The 13,368-nt window shown below is 44.6% G+C and overlaps 1 pseudogene across 1 annotated transcript; it reads right to left on the minus strand.

Moving 5' to 3' along the window:
• Positions 1–979: 979 nt before the first annotated feature.
• Positions 980–1,944, minus strand: LOC309548271 (odorant receptor 131-2-like; annotated as a pseudogene). The gene has a single exon. The product of its transcript is annotated as an odorant receptor 131-2-like (transcript).
• Between the last annotated feature and the right edge of the window lie 11,424 nt (positions 1,945–13,368).

The following is a 13,368-nucleotide window of genomic DNA, read 5'->3' on the forward strand; positions in this document are numbered from 1 at the left end:
TACCAGAGTGTAAAGGCTGCCGGTGTTCTGTGAAAACACCAAGTGGTCAAAATCTCCAATTATTCCTGGTGTAGAGTCACTGGAAGTAACGTAGATGGAGTTCTCGGCAAGTTGGAGTTTTCAGCAGAACACCACCCCATGTGACTCCTGCAGCCATCTTGGGTCGGGCAGAGCCTTTTTAAGGCCCTGGCTCCCTGGTTTAATGTGCATTTTTGAGGTGGTAGAGAAAGGTACCCCGCCTGTTAGGAACAGCACTAGTATTAGGGAATGTTCCCTACGAGGATGGAAAGTGTAGGGACAAATTCCTCTGGGCATCATCTCGCTTGGGCATGGGAATGACCAGGCCGCATTATGTTTTTTTAACAGACGCTGTCAGTATGGCTGATACCTGCTCTCTTTTCATTACTGGAAACCATGAGTGCACCTGGTCGGGCAGCCTTCCCACTGAGTCTGTTGGGAACTGTTGCTGTATTATTTTAATACAGGTTTTTCATTGCACCTGAATGTGTGAATTATTGCTGCAGCACCATGCTGCACCCCCACCTACAGGCGTTCTGATCTACCTGCAAGCAATGTAATCCTTTTTGTTGGTTACAGAAGCTTGGTGGCTTTTATGAAAGAAAGTAAGAAGTGGAAGGGCAGGAAGCAAACATGCCAGATCCAGGTGCATTCTAAAAAAAGGAATACACATGCAGGTATCTGTTGGTGCAAGAATTATGTCCTGATTTGAGGTCTAGTTGTTTAGGTTTATTTTGACAAAATGTTCCTGCTGTGGTCAGTGGTAAACGTGGTACAACATTTTTCTATAACATTAAACAGAAATTAAGAATAGTAACACTTTCCCTCATATGCGGGTCCTATGTATAGCTGGCTTTTAAACTCAACTCCAGGGAAACAGCCAAATACACACAGTCATATTGTCCACTGATACTCTATGGTTTTTATTTTTTATTGAATCTATAGCTGAATTAGGAGCATTTTATTTCTGGCTTGTGTTCTGCTTTAATCGCTTTAAAAAAAGTCCCTTCAAACAAGAATGGGAGCAAATATTTTGTGTATATTTACGGAAAAAATTATCTCTTATCCCATAAATGAGAGGACTGATGAACCTTGGAAGACACATAACGAAGAAGAAGTTGACTGATGGAACAAAGACGTAGTCTTTTTCCAGGTACTTGTCTGTGAAAAAGGAAGAGAAGGACATCATGCACAAGAAAAGCTGAAATGCGTGGAGCAGGACTGTTTTCCCAGCCTTAAAGGCAGAAGACTTGCCGGAACGTATTTGTTGAGCAGCCAGCATGACCTTGATATAGGTGAATATGATTATTAGTGCCACTGTGGAGAAGCTGAGGATGGGGATCAAAAATCTTAAGATGCCTTGTACTTGGTTTTTTGAAAAAATTAGCCAGGTACATACAATATAGATAGTGTAAAAGTCTCTGTCAACAGAGAAATTCAATGCAATGAAGTCAACGCCAATGGGGACTAACCCCAAAGCCCACATTAGAACAATCATATAATTACACCAGCGGACGCTGCAAGTTTCCCCATGTCTTAACGGGTAACAGATTGCTATATAACGCTCCACTGACATAATGGCAAGGTTGTAAGGAGTGACATAAAAGGAGGAAGTTGGAAAGGTCATGAGGGCATAGCACAATGGTGCTGGCATTTGCAAAAGGTAAACGGCAGAGACAAAAGAACAAAAGAAATTAGTAGAAAGAACATATCGTTGACAAGCATGTGAACAAAAAGCACATAACGGGCCGTTTCTTGTAGCTGTGGTGAGGTGAGGTAGACATGGAGTATCATGGCCAAGCAGGGGTAGAAAACTGTGAAAGCTAGCACAATTAGGTTTAAGAGGATAAACGGTGTCATTTCTGGCTGATTGTATGGAATGGATTCTTGAGTTACAATACTGTAATTGGTTGAGAAGTTGACCATGTCTCTGTGGTTGCAGATAATCCTGACGTATTTGCAATTTTGAGGCTTAAAAAGAACGAAAAGATTGATTTTAAAATATAACATTTTTAATGTTTGATCCTGCATGCAAACATATTTATTTTTTAGATATACTGTATATCGATGCCGAGAACCGACCAACACTGAGCTCATCTCTAAGAGCAAACAGCAACTCCTGACATAACAAACAGAAATATGTAATATACAACACAGCTCACATAGTACAGAGGTCAGAATCAGTGGCGGCTGGTGCTCAAAATTTTTTGGGGGGGGGGGCGCAAAAAGAAAAATGTAATAGGTATTGCTTCGCGGCAAAAAACACGGTAAAAAATTGCGTGACTTTGAGGTCATGGTACAGGCATGGCACAGATGATGGTATAGGCACGGCACAGGTGATGGTACAGGCATGGCACAGGTGATGGTACAGGCATGACACAGGTCATGGTAAAGGCATGCCACAGGTCATGGTAAGGGCATGTCACAGGTCATGGTATAGGCATGTCACAGGTCATAGTAAGGGCATGGCACAGGTCATGGTAAGGGCATGGCACAGGTCATGGTAAGGGCATGGCACAGGTGATGGTATAGGCATGTCACAGGTGATGGTATAGGCATGTCACAGGTCATGGTAAGGGCATGCCACAGGTCATGGTAAGGGCATGGCACAGGTGATGGTATAGGCATGTCACAGGTCATGGTAAGGGCATGGCACAGGTCATGGTAAGGGCATGGCACAGGTCATGGTAAGGGCATGACACAGGTCATGGTAAGGACATGTCACAGGTGATGGTATAAGCATGTCACAGGTGATGGTATAGGCATGTCACAGGTGATGGCATAGGCATGTCACAGGTCATGGTAAGGGCATGGCACAGGTCATGGTAAGGTCATGGCACAGGTGATGGTATAGGCATGTCACAGGTGATGGTATAGGCATGTCACAGGTGATGGTACAGGCATGTCACAGGTGATGGTAAGGGCATGTCACAGGTCATGGTAAGGGCATGGCACAAGTGATGGTATAGGCATGTCACAGGTGATGGTACAGGCATGTCAATGTGCATTTGGTGTGCTGTCAGTTTTTTTTACACTTAAAAAGGAGCTCCATTACCCTTTATGGGGCACAGTATTTTACTGGCTTCCTAGACAGCAATTTCCATCTGGCACCCAAATCCGGAGCTCTTAGCAAAGTAAGTGTATTTGGCTCCATAAGAAGCCTTTCCCTCAGTTTTGGGTAGTCTTTTTAGTAAACTGGTGGTCTCAATCATGACTGGTCTGTTGGTTAGGTTTTGCTCAAGCTCAGGGCAGGGGATTGATTGCTTTGCTTACCTGGCTGTTAGGAAGAGGCTCCAGTCCAGAAATTAGTCCTCCGAGGCTCCGACGGTCCGACACACTCCGGTCACTCCAGGTCAAGTCACCAGCGGTCTCACAAGCAGCTTCCTGCTGAATGAATGACGACTGCGAACTGAATGCTTGCTGATACGTGGCAGCGGTATAACGAGTCCGTCCGTCCACTCCACATTCGGCTCTCTCCTCTCAGTCTGCGCCGGCGGGCGGAAGGACGTGACGCCGGGGCGGTGCATCGCCCCCATGCGTCACGTCACCACAGGACCGTCCCGGGATGTCCTCCTGTGATAGGTCCAGGCTGGAGTCTGGACCAATCACAGCCAGGAGTCCAGTAAAGTGGGGAGTGTCGGGGCGCATTGCTCTGCGCCCCGATGACCCCCAGAAGGCCGCCAATCGGCGCCTCTGTCTGCCTCACGTGGGAGGCAAAACCCCACCCCCCCCCATACCCTCCACTAGGTCCGGCGCCCCTAGTGGGCTAAAAATTGACATTTCTTTTTTAAATCTTTTTTTTTCTTCTTTTTTTTCGGGGGGGGGGGGGGCAGCGCCCCTGTGCCCCCTACCGGCCAGCCGCCACTGGTCAGAATATGTAGAACATGGCACATACAATGTTGGGGCCAGAAATATGTAACGTACAATGTAGCTGACTAATGGTAATAAATGGCCATAAGATACTCCCTCCCCAGCACTGGTAGTCAGTGGCAATGAGAATCTACCTCTCCAAGCCCTGGTTGTCAGTAATATTAAAAATCACCCTGACTAAGGATTTCTTCTCTCCCCAGCACCCCCCCCCCCCCAAAACACCTCCTAGGTATTGGTGTTCAGTTGAGAGAAATACGTGATACCACAGCCAGAACTATGCAGACTCTCTCAAGCAGGAGATAGTTCCAACCAACACTGCCGGCAGCAGGACATGTCCTAGATTTTAGGATTTTGTCCAAACCCCCAGAAGACTGGACAGATAATAATAAGAGAATAATAAGAAAAACATATACACTATATTGTCAGAAGTATTGGGACGCCTGCATTTACACGCATGAATACAAACACAACTACACCAGCCAGGGTCGGTGGGTCGGCGCTCACTGAGGCATATAACGTGAATGCAATGGTACCATAAGTGTAACAGTACAAATAGATGAATGGCAATTAAAAACATATATAATTATCTCAAATCCTGAACCTGTACATGGATGTGGTGCCAAGATGAGAAATCGTCCAGGGCAAGATGAGATACTGTATAGAGTCTCTGGTGGAGATAATGGAAGATAATGTCCACAGGACAAATGAGGTGGGCGAACAGCAGCTCCTATGTGAGGTTGGGGATCCCTCCAGACATGTATGCAAAAATAAACAAGGGAGCCAGGTCATAACAGGAAATGATAAAATCAATGTTTATTGCTGAACACTTACATAAAAGCAGGCAGAGATCAATGAGATGGCAGGCAATGTCAAAGGTATAGAATCCCCAGAAGTTGGTGGACTGGAGGGTGACGCGGGACCCGGGGGGCCAGCACCGACTGCTGCTGAGGACCAGAAGCAGAGAACAGTGTGACACAGGAGGCAGTGTCCATCCGCACCTCCCACGAGGCATCAGGGATGCGGCGCAGTGTCCCTCCACGGATGCCGGCGAGGGACAAAAAGCAAACAGTAGAGAGGGCGGGCCACAACGTCGTTTCCGAGGATCAACCTACTTCGTCAGGGTGGCCCGCCCCTCCACAGGAAGAACATTTATAGTCCTGTTCCAGACTGAACAGTAAAAATCAATGATGGTAAACAGTAAAATGTGAATTCATTTAAATTCAATTTAAATGGCTGTACAACCAAAAGGGAAAGAAATGTAATAGATGACAATAAAGAAGATCATACTAATAAACCTGACAAAGGTTAAAAAATGTGTAAAAGTATGTAAAAATATATATATATATATAAAGATATAAATAATAATAATATAAAAATATAAAATTAAACAAATGATAGAAGTGAGTCTCAATTAAATAGGGCAAACCCTCCAATCCACCCATAATATGACACTATAACATGGAAAGAATAGACAAGCATCTCCTACAAATATATATACGCTATACAATAAGGACCCAGCATGTGGTGCAATACTAAGAGTGAACGTATGCACCGTATGCACCGACGACCAAGTCACGGCCTTGCAAATCTGAGCCATAGAGGCTTGATGGCGATTTGCCCAAGAGGCACCTACTCCTCTGGTAGAATGTGCCTTTATAGGAAAAGGCGGAACCTTTCCTACTAAACCATAAGCCTGGGTAATAACCTGGCGAATGCAACAGGAAATCATAGATTTACATGCTGCCAACCCCTTCCTCAGCCCTTCTGGCAGCACGAACAAGCAATTTCCTGTAAATAAAATTTAAGTGCACGCATTACATCAAGGGAATGCAATAACTTTTCCTCCTTTGAGTGAGGATCTGGAAAAAACGAAGGTAGTATAATGTCCTGATTCAAATTTAAAGGCGGACACTACCTCCCCAAAAATCTGGACGAGGACGTAAAATCACCCTATCTTGATAAAATATCAAGAATGGCTCTTTATAAGAAAGAGCTGCTAGTTCCTATATCCTTCTAGCCGAAGTTATCGCAATCACAAAGACCAGTTTCTTGGTTTAAAAGAACCAGGGGAACCTGCCCCAGAGGTTCAAAAGGCTGTTTTTGAAAAACTGCCAACACCAAATTTAAGTCCCAAGGACACAATGGTGGCTCCACTGGAGGAAGCAAACGTAATATTCCCCAGACGAAGGTTTGTACCAACGAATGGGAAGTGATCTGTTCCTGGAAAAAGACAGATAAAGTTGAAATCTACCCTTTAATTGTGCTCAGGGCTGATTTCATATCTACCCCTGCTTCCAGGAAGGATAGAATTCTCCCAATGATATACTGTATGTGCCGGGATGCCTTTTCCTGGCTTCACACCAGGCAATGTAGGATTTCCAGACCCTTTAATAAATGTTTCTAGAAACCGGTTTCCTAACGTTTATCAGTGTATGAACTGCTGGGCCAGACACACCCTGCTCTTCCATGATTAAGGCTTCAATAGCCAAGCCATCAAATTTAGAGACTGTATAGCAGGGTGGAATATCGGGCCTTGAGAGAGCAAGTCCGGACGCAGTGGAAGGACCCAGGGCCTCGTCACTGCCAACTTCTGGAATTGTGCATACCAAATTCTCCTCGGCCAAGCCGGGGCTATCAGAATTACTGGGCAACAGAAGCAATATCAGCTGTACCGGAGGAAAGGCATAAATCAGGGAATACTCCTCCCAAGGAGTCACTAAAATGTCCAATCCAACTGCGAGTAGATCCCTGGTCCTGGACACAAATCTCTCCAATTTGTTGTTGAACCTGGATGCCAACAGATCTACGTCTGGGACCCCCCAGCGTAGGCAAATCAATTGAAAAATCTCGGGATGTAAGGACCATTCCCCCGGAGACATCTGTTGACGGCTCAAGTAATCTGCCTTCCAGTTCTCTATTCTTGGAATGAATACTGCTGTCAGGCATGGCACAAACTTCTCTGCCCAGGACAGGATGATATCCACCTCTTTCTGGGCTGAAAGACTCCTTGTGCCACCTTGATGGTTGACATAAGCCACGGCCGTGGCATTGTTGGATTGTACCCTGACAGGGTGACCCCGAAGTCTGGGCCTCCAGAACTTCAGCGCCCGACTGACTGCACAAATTTCCAAAATGTTGAGGGGGAGATGACTCTCTAACCAAGACCAATTCCCCTGGATAGAGGTTTCTTCTGGGACTGCTTCTCAGCCGGAGAGACTGGCATCCGTAGTCACTAAGGATGATCGAACTTTTGAAAAGTTCGGTTTGGCCAGAACATCCGAACTTCCCGAAAGTTCGGCCCGGATTTCAGAACCCCATTGAAATCAATGGGACCCGAACTTCGGTAATAAAAAAACACCATTTTTAAGCCCTAAAACCCAATAAACGCCCCTAAAAAATGCCCAGGGTTCTGGGTCATGCCCCATTAACTATTAATCACACAAAAAAAGTTCTTAAAAATTGTCATTTTTGATAAAAAAAGCCAATTATTGAAAAAAAAAAAAAAAAAAAAAAGAGATTTTTTTATTTTGACTTTGGATTTAGTATCTGGGGGGGGGGGGGGGTCTAAAAGGTGTGAATGTGAAGTTTCAGCTCTGTAGCATGTCCAGAACCATGAAAAAAAAGAAAACTTTTCAGTAGAACAGGGATGTGGGTCGGGACCCTCCTTTAACTTTAACACCTATATGATCTTTTTTTCTGGTTCTGGACATGCTACAGAGCTGAAACTTCACGGTACACTTTTTAGACCCCCCAGACACAAAATCACACAAAAAAAGTTCTTAAAAATTGTCATTTTTGATAAAAAAGCCAATTATTGAAAAAAAAAAAAAGAGATTTTTTGGATTTCAGATCTGGGGGGTCTAAAAAGTGTACATGTGAAGTTTCAGCTCTGTAGCATGTCCAGAACCAGAAAAAAAAAGATTGTTTGTATTAGAACACTTTCTTTCAGGACAGGTAGTTAGCTTCTCTCCCGGTTTAATAGCAGGCATTTTTTGGGGTTCTTTGCAGTCAGGAAAAACATCTGAACTTGTGTATAGTGGTACTGTGCACAAGTTCTGATGTTTTGCCTGCCTCCAAAAACCCCCAAAAAATGCCAGCAAAAACACACCTGGGCATTTTTTTTGGATGCTAGCGTTTTTTTTGGCATTTTTTTGGGTTCTTTGCAGTCAGGAAAAACATCTGAACTTGTGTATTGTGGTACTGTGCACAAGTTTAGATGTTTTGCCTGTCCCCAAAAACCCCAAAAAAATGGCAGCAAAAACACACCTGGGCATTTTTTTTTTGGACGCTAGCGTTTTTTTTGGCATTTTTTTGGGTTCTTTTGAGTCAGGCAAAACATCTGAACTTGTCTATAGTGGTATATATACACACATACTTATATGTTTATACACACCTAGACATATATAGGTGTGATAGTAGCAGAAATATATTAGTGTAAATGATTTCATTAGCGCAAGCATTTATTTCTGCTACTATCACACCTATATATGTCTAGGTGTGTATATAAATATATGTATGTGTGTATATACACCACTATAGACAAGTTCAGATGTTTTGCCTGCCTCAAAAGAACCCAAAAAAAAATGCCAAAAAAAACGCTAGCGTCAAAAAAAAAATGCCCAGGTGTGTTTTTGCTGGCATTTTTTGGGGGTTTTTGGAGGCAGGCAAAACATCTGAACTTGTGCACAGTACCACAATACACAAGTTCAGATGTTTTTCCTGACTGCAAAGAACCCAAAAAAAATGCCAAAAAAACGCTAGCGTCCAAAAAAAAATGCCCAGGTGTGTTTTTGCTGCCATTTTTTGGGGGTTTTTGGAGACAGGCAAAACATCAGAACTTGTGCACAGTACCACTATACACAAGTTCCGATGTTTTTCCTGACTGCAAAGAACCCCAAAAAATGCCTTCTATTAAACCGGGAGAGAAGCTAACTACCTGTCCTGAAAGAAAGTGTTCTAATACAAACAATCTTTTTTTTTCTGGTTCTGGACATGCTACAGAGCTGAAACTTCACATGTACACCTTTTAGACCCCCCAGATACGAAATCCAAAGTAAAAATCAAAAAATCTCTTTTTTTTTTCAATAATTGGCTTTTTTATCAAAAATGACAATTTTTAAGAACTTTTTTTTGTGTGATTTTGTGTCTGAGGGGGTCTAAAAGGTGTACCTGTGAAGTTTCACCTCTGTAGCATGTCCAGAACCAGAAAAAAAAAAAAAGATTGTTTATATTAGAACACTTTAAACACAGGTAGTTAGCTTCTCTCCCGGTTTAATAGCAGGCATTTTTGGGGGTTCTTTGCAGTCAGGAAAAACATCTGAACATGTGTATAGTGGTACTGTGCACAAGTTCAGATGTTTTGCCTGCCTCCAAAACCCCCCAAAAAATGCCAGCAAAAACACACCTGGGCATTTTTTTTTTACACTAGCGTTTTTTTGGCATTTTTTGGGTTCTTTTGAGGCAGGCAAAACATCTGAACATGTGTATAGGGGGTATATATAGACATATATGTCTGAATATATACCCCTAGACATATATAGGTGTGATAGTAGCAGAAATATATTCCTGTAAATGATTTCATTAGCGCAAGCATTTATTTATGCTACTATCACACCTATATATGTCTAGGGGTATATATACAGACATATATGTCTATATATACCCCCTATACACATGTTCAGATGTCATGTCTGACATCAAACATGTCCTCAAAAAAGCACTGGCAGTGGCAGCCCCTGCAGCATAAAAAATGCTTGGCTGGTGAGAAGCCATATTCCAGTTACGAAGCTATTCAGAGAAATGATAATTTCTCTATAGCGGTCACCCTGCTATGGAAGGGTTTTGTCACCCTGCCATAGCAGTCACTGCCAGTTAACCCTACACTACACTACGGTCCCCTTACACTTAACACTTTACCTACAGAAACTAAATTTTTGAAGCTAACTTAAGTGTAAAGGAGCACTCTAACTACACTAGATATCCCTTTCCTCACACTAAAAATAGCTAAATGACACTTTTAAAGTAAAATTAACAGAACTGCTTCCATTCTCTACCATGTCCAGTATAACAATGCTAGGAATATGGCGGGGGCGATCTTATATACTGGGGGGCGTATTCATTAATGATTGGTCTAGGGACCCCCTAGTCACTCCAATCACATTCCTAGCATTCTCCTGCCCCCTCAATTGGCTTTTGCTAATGGTTCTGGTCCAATCACGGGCTTTTAAAGCCCATTTCCTGAAGCATTGCATTTTGGGCGGTTCTGGTTGCCGAATTCCGAACTTTTTGGGCAAAAAGTTCTAAATTCGGCCGAACCTCGAACACCCAATGTTCGGGTCGATTCGATGGTGGACCCGAACCGTTCGATCATCCCTAGTAGTCACCACCTTCCAGGTAACTGGAAGAAAGGATTTCCCCTTCTCCAGATTTCTGGTCAACAACCACCAATTTAGACTCTGTCGTACTCTTGGTAGCAGAGATATGAACCAGTCCAAAGACTGAGTTTTTCCGTTCCACGCAGACAGAATGTTGTTCTGCAAGGGTCTGGCATGGAATTGAGCATAGGGAATTGCCTGGAATGTTGACATCATCTTCCCCAGTAACGTCATGCAACGACGTATAGATGGATATCTCAGTCTCACTATAGACCGAACCTGATTCTTCAGGTCTGAGACCCTTCTTGCTGGCAAGAATATGTTTGCCTGCACCATGTCGACAAGGAGCCCCAGGTATTCCAGAAGCTGGACTGGCTGTAATGCTGACTTTGCTAAGTTCGGTATACAACTCAGACGTTTAAAAAAAATCTACAGTCTGAAGGATGTTTTGGCTTAGAGCTGACACTGGATGCTAAGAATTCCTCTCCCTGCAGGGAGGTTATGGCTGAACGAATTGATTCCATGCGGAATGAATGAACGTTCAGAAACTGATTCAGCGCCTTGAGATTAAAAATAAGTCTCACATCCCCATTTGGTTTGGGGACCCTAAATAGGCTTGAGTAAAACCCCTGAAACCTTTCATTCTCTGGAACCTCTGTTATCACCCTCTGAGCTCTCAGCTGGTCCAATGCCTGAAAGAGAGCGCTTTCTTTTAGGGGATCTGTTGGTATGCTTGACCTTACAAACTGAGAATGCGGGAACACCCGGAATTCCAGTTTGTATCCCTGTGAAATGGTGGAGATAACCCAGTTGTTTTGAATCAACTCCTCCCATGTCCCCGAAAACCGCAGGAGCCTTCCCCCCCACCCAGGTGAGTGGGGGAGCCCCTTCACTTAGAGGGCTTAGAGGAAGACTTAACTGGTCTCTGGGCCCAGGGCTTGTTCTGACCTTGCCCTGAGGGCTTGGGTCTGGATGCAGGCGGCTGAGGCCGTCGCCTCTGCCTGGAACTGGAAGCACTGGTATTATGTGTGCTGGGGATCTTAAAGGAAGGACGCCTGCTCTTCTTTTTTGCAGGTAGCAGCGTACTCTTGAGATCTTTTGGATATACTTATCCAGATCATCACCAAAAAGGCGTTCTCCCTTAAAGGGGAAACTAGCCAGTCATTTTTTACATGGTAATTCCGCAGACCAGCTCTTTGCCCATAGGATTCTGCGCATGTGCACTGTCATCTGCGCAAACCGTGACATTTGCCTTATGAAGTCCGTAAGAGTATCTACTGTGAAACATAAAGTGCGAGGTAGATCTGACAGATCTTCCACAGACTCTCCTTGAGAAGAAACTGTCTTGGACACTCACTTCATGCGGTCTTTTAAAGACTGACACACTGCTATGGCTGCTTTTGCTGGTTGTACTGCAGAACCTGCAACCGCAAAGGAGGCTTTAAATAAAGATTCCAGCTTTTTAACCACTGGATCTTTAACCACCTCCCCCCCGGCCACTGTACATATACGGCCGGGTGGGAGTCTCGTCCTTGTGATCGGACGTTCCCGAACGTCCTGCAGAAGGAGCGAGATCGCGTCGCCGCGGGCACGCGTAGTGGTGCGATCTCGATGTGCCTGTGTCCCTCGGACACAGAGCAACAAGTTTTGTCAGGAGGGCCCTGTGATTGGCCCTCCTGATCACATAACAGCTGTGTCCAATCACAGCCGTCATGTAATGTAAATGTAACGGCTTTGATCTCTTCTTCTCCTCACACAGATCCTGTCAGTGAGGAGAAGAAGATGATCTGTGCTGCAGCCAGGGGATCAGTGAGTTTTTCTAATTACTCACTGATCACAGGGGGGGTCTGTGCTGGGAATCAGAACATTGATTACCAGTGCAGCCCTGGGGGGGGGGGGGGGGGGGTGCCACTAGAGCCACCTGGGATGCCCACCCATGACCACCAGGGATGCCCACCATGGCCACCAGGGATGGCAATCAGGGCTCAGAGAGCCTGCCAGTGGTGCCCTCCCTATCAGTGCAGCCCACCAATGCCATCTATCAGTGCTGCCCACCAGTGCCCATTATTGACCACCAGTGCTGACTATCAGTGCCCATCAGTGCCGCCTATCAGTGCCGATCAGTGCCGCCTATCAGTGCCGCAGATCAGTGCTGCTTATCAGTGCCCATCAGCGCTGCCTATCAGTGCCCACCAATGCTGCATATCAGTGCTAACTATCAGTGCCACATATCAGTGCCCATCAGTGCTGCATATCAGTGCTACCTATCAGTGCCCATCAGTGCTGCATATCAGTGCCACCCCATCAGTGCCCCCTCATCAGTGCCTGTCAGTGTGGCCTCATCAGTGCAGGAAAAAACGTATCTATTTACAAAATTTTATAACATAAAACAAAATAAAAATTTTTTCTTTCAAACTTTTCGGTCTTTTTTTATTTGTGCACCAAAAAAGAAAAAACCTTGCGGTGATCAAATACCACCAAAAGAAAGCTCTATTTGTGGGGAAATAATGACACAAATTTGGTTTAGGTACAGTGTTGCATGACCGCGCAATTGTCATTCAAAATGCAACAGCGCTAAAAGCTGAAAATTGGTCTGGGAAGGAAAGGGGGTTTAAGTGCCCAGTATTGAGGTAGTTAAAAACCTGGGCATTATCCACAGGACAGGTTAAACTCTGGTTAACCGAAGAAATGGCTGCATCCACAGAGGGAATATTCCATTTCTTAGAAAACGTATCCTCCATAGGATATAACAATGAAAACCTTTTAGGAGGAACAAATATCCTATCTGGATAATCCCAGTCATTATACACTTCTTTTTCCAAGAGTGTATGCATGGGAAAAGGCTGAGGACTCTGAGGAGGGCGCAGTGAGCTGAGGGAGGAAAAGGAGCTCTCAGTTGACTCCACGGGTGGGAGTTTAAACTCAGCCTGGGCCATCTCAGCAAGAGACTGGATAAACAATCTTTGGGATTGAGAGGCTGATAGAGATTCCTATGACTCGGACTCCCCAGAAGTGGAAATTTCAGCTTGACCATCTATAGCAGCCTTTTTCAACCGGGGTGCCCAGGCACCCTGGGGTGCCTTGAGGTTTTTTTCTGGGGTGCCCT

This window comes from Pelophylax lessonae, assembly GCF_965119305.1.
Source record: "Pelophylax lessonae genome assembly, chromosome: 2".
In the NCBI taxonomy this organism is placed as follows: Eukaryota; Metazoa; Chordata; class Amphibia; order Anura; family Ranidae; genus Pelophylax; species Pelophylax lessonae.